The 4,324-nt window shown below is 45.4% G+C and overlaps 1 pseudogene; it reads right to left on the reverse strand.

The window, feature by feature from the left end:
* Positions 1-900: 900 nt before the first annotated feature.
* Positions 901-3,995, reverse strand: LOC136142073 (MOB kinase activator 1A pseudogene; annotated as a pseudogene).
* Positions 3,996-4,324: the final 329 nt, after the last annotated feature.

A 4,324-nucleotide genomic window follows, 5' to 3' on the forward strand; every position in this document is an offset into this window, starting at 1 on the left:
TCTAACTGTTAAGAAAACCTAAACATGTCTCTTTTTAATGTCTAAATTGAAGTGCAATAAAAACCTATCTGATTGTGTGACTGCATTGTTAGGAAATTTGATTTGGAAACTTTTGGAAACTAATAAATTACTGGCCGACATGCTCACTACCCATTATGTTGTCACCTGAAACAGAGTCAATCAACTTGTTCAGCAAAGGAACAATGGGTAAACTAATAAAGTACAGGTTAGTCACCAAGTATTACAACCAAGTGTGAGTTCGTGAAATAACAGGTCTTAGAGTACGTCAAAGTCAGCTATGCTCTTCAGTTCTTGCTTTGAAGCCAACCTACCTTGGGAATCCTTTTATCAGTAAACACAGACAATGGGTGTCTTTGTTTTCTCAAAGTTTGTATCACCAGTTGTATTAGCTAGGGCTGCCAGGACACAAAGTACCACAAACCAGATGGCTTAGAAAAACAGAAAGGCATCGTCTCACAATTCTGGAGGCTGGAAGTTCAAAAATCGGGGTATGGGCCGGGTTGGTTCCTTCTGAGAGCTGTGAGGGAAGGATCTGTTATGGCTTCCCTCCTGGACTTGTAGACACATCACCCTGTTCTCTGTCTTCACGTCCACAGGATATTCTCCCTTTGTGCACGTCTACATGTCCACATTTCCCCTTTACGTGACACGAGTCATACTGGAGTAGGACCCGTCCTAATGACCTCATCTTAACTCAATTACATCTGCAAGTACCCTATTTTCAAATAAGGTCACATTCTGAGGTACTGGGGGAGGTTAGGACTGCAACATATGATTTTGCGGGGGGAGGGGGGGATGCAATTCAACCTCTGACACAAGTCTAGGACAGATTAACAATAAGGTAACTCTAGCAGTACATGAAGCAAGAGGGTAACTGTGTTAAAGAAATCTGTCTTTCAGTGCAAGCTTCTCAATGAATTGCTGAAGTGGTGCCAACTCTCATCTATCAATCAAATTGAACTCTTGAACCAATAAAATAAAGTACTTAAAGGACACGTTATGGTGGGCCTTTTCTGGCAGCTGCATCACAGAATCACAGTGCCGGTAAGAAAGATGGGCAGTAAACTTTGAACAGACGCTTTAGAATAGTCTTTACCACCGATACAAGACTTGGGGGAAATGTGACACCAATCTTAGAAGGAGAAAGAGTTGCACAGTCAAGTTCATCCTGAACTCAAATCATCAAAGGGTCCATATATTTCGGAGCAGAACATGTGCCTGGTGTCAAAATTAGCACCATCTTCCTAATGACATTCCGATCTTGGACCTGCAGCCGTGACTAGACAGCTTGTTCCAGTGCAGAGTTCTGATCTGGCTGAAGAAATCCACAGTGTTAACTGTCATCCACTCACTCAGGTCCTCTTCCTGAGGACAACATGACAGCTCCCTTCACGTTCCCACTTCCTACGGTGCTTCTGCAGGTTTTAAGTGTTCGTACTGATGAGCTCCTTCGGGGGTGCTCTTCTTGGACCTGAACGTATGAGAAGAATGGCTGCTGAAGAGGAAGCTCTTCTTTTCTTCTTGAGGGTGAGGGTAGAGGTGGGGGAGGGAGAGGCCATTAGACTGCAGTGCAGTTAGTATTCAGAGGCAGCACTTGGGAACCGGGAGGGGTAGACAGTCCTCAGTCTGCGGACAGCAAAACCCAGGCTAGCGCTGCTCTGAGCAGGGGTCAAACTTGGTGCAAACACCTGGGCTGCTTCCCCCACCTCCCCAGCCAGGAAAATGGACCCAGCTACATGGCACAAGAAAAGGCTTCACTTACATTGCCATTATAATGTTGGACGCCAATCAAGTACCCAAACAAATAAATATATAGTTATGAACTGTGCTAAATTAGATGAAGGGAAAGAAAGAAATTCTCTAAAGAACCCCCATATCCACAGCTGTAAAATACGAAAGTGTGCCATAGGTCTCGAGGAGCAATTGAGAAAATGCATGGAAAGCACGTGGCACGGCATCCGGTGTTCAGTAAATGCTCAATAATATGAGCTCTTTTGATATTATTATGATTCTGCCCCGTAATTCCAGCCTCTGATATCTTCTACATTGAAACGTTTGCTGATTTAGTCATGGATTCTCCTTAGGAACTCATAGTCCATTATTATCGTTTACTACAGGCAGCTTACCAACTTGTGAGTCTACCCTTCCATAAAGAAGAACGAAGTATATGGGGGTTCTACGTCACAATACAAGCATGTATAGTTTCTCCCTCTGCACACCAATCACAGCGTTCTATTACCGCTATTGCCATCAGACAGAACTGACAAATTGTGTGACACCATTGGTATTGTTTTCTGCCAAGACGCTAGAAGTTATAATGGTCATATCATGCAAAGATCAGACTGACCTCTAAATCATCCCTGCCAGTTTCTACTCTGTTATTCACTTAGGTCTCTTCGTTTGTCCAGTCATCCTGCAAAGTCTTACTGTTTTGATTTACTTCAGCCTGATGCCCATCTTTCCTCCACTTGGAAAGCATCCTTAGTGCGTGGCGCTGGGAGGGGGGCTGCCGTCACGGGCATCCTCTGTGCCATTGCAGGAGCATCCCTGTGTGACTGGGAGGGACCGGAGTGCCCGTCTCTGAGGAGGAAAGAATGGAGTTTCCCTCCAGAGTGGAGGGCGGGGTCGACCACGGGCTTGTGCGGAGATGTGTCTCTTGGTCTCCTGTGCTGTCTACCTCTGCTCATGAATTTGCAGGCAATAAGCAGGTCAGAGAGTCATGCGATTTAAAATTTTAGGCCTGCAAGGGCTTTGAAGTCCATTTTGTCAACCCTCTCAAAGTCCACTTAGATACCTTCTGTAGTATCTTCATATCAAGAGGCCATTCAGGGCTTCCCTGGTGGCACAGTGGTTGAGAGTCCGCCTGCCGATTCAGGGGACACGGGTTCGTGCCCCGGTCCGGGAAGATCCCACATGCCGCGAAGCGGCTGGGCCCGTGAGCCATGGCCGCTGAGCCTGCGCTCCGCAACGGGAGAGGCCACAACAGTGAGAGGCCCGCGTACCGCAAAAAAAAAAAAAAAAAACAGGCCATTCAAGTACATCTTTCCCCTTAGAAGAAGGAGCATTCCATCTATTTGAGGAGAACTTTATGAGGAATTTTAGGCGCTGCCTTAATTAAGTGGGATCAACATGTACTTGAAGACCTGTATAAACTGTCAAGCAGAATTTCAATTTAGGGCAAGATTCTCCCGGTCTGTCCTAAAACTGAAGATGGGACTGTATCTCCTAGAGAATAATAATACTAAAACAGTAAAATAATGATAATAGCTAAATTTATTAAAACTTTAATAAGTGTCACTGCTGCACAGTGAAAGGTAAAGTAAGCCCTTCACGTTCTGACTCGTGTAATCTTGGCAACGCATACACGTGGGACGTACCGTTATTCCCAGATGGGCAAGCTGAAGCTTGGAGAAGTTGCAAAGGTTGCTCAAGAAACTATTAGGGAGGCCACATGACCACTGAGTTTTCCTCAAAATAATGCTGTCTATGTACATCCTCCTTTAGAGTTTACACACTTGTTTGGTTTTCGTTATTTCCATTTGATCTTCTTCCTCACATGCTCACGAGTCTGCTCCAAACCTACCTTACCTGCCATCTACTTTTGCACCTTTCACCAGAGAAACTGGAAAGCATTATCTTTAGAATATTTTCTACATCTTAGAAACAAGAAATTCGAGTCTGGGCCTAACTGCTGCCTCCATAATCTGTTCTGGGCCAAAGCAAGTTTGTTATCCAGGTAAATGGGGATTTGCATGAAGAAGCCAATCGTCTCCAGTATTCCCAAGAAGCCCTCCACGTGGTTAGTAACTAAGACCCTTAGCATAAACCCCTGTCCATCCACATCCCCCTCTCCTCGCTGAAATCACAGTGAAGCCAGGCGGAGCCGGGAGCGGCGAGGCTCCTTCCTGGCCACTAGAGGCCAGCAAGCCACCGCCCAGAACCTCCGAGCTGGAGTGCGCCGCTTCTGACGTCATGAGGCCGGTTCATTCAAAAGGAGGAGGGTGTTGCTAGACTGCTTTTAAAAGGAAAACGTCCCATGTATTTTCAACGCATACTACTGAGAGGCCTCTAGTTTTGAAGGCTTCGCGAGACTTCCCAGAATGTAAGTCTTAAGGAAATTAAACAAGCAGAGAAAGTGTGTCTCTGGGGTGCCTGTCCCTCCACCTCTTCCAAAAGCCCTATGCTGTCCGTTTTATCATAATGCTTTATTTCCCCCACCCCGTTAGCTATCTGGAACAAAACACAACTTGAACTGTTCTCTTTTTTTCCTCTAATAATTTATTTTCTTAAAAGCAATAACGTC

The sequence above is a fragment of the Phocoena phocoena genome, chromosome X, assembly GCF_963924675.1.
Source record: "Phocoena phocoena chromosome X, mPhoPho1.1, whole genome shotgun sequence".
In the NCBI taxonomy this organism is placed as follows: Eukaryota; Metazoa; Chordata; class Mammalia; order Artiodactyla; family Phocoenidae; genus Phocoena; species Phocoena phocoena.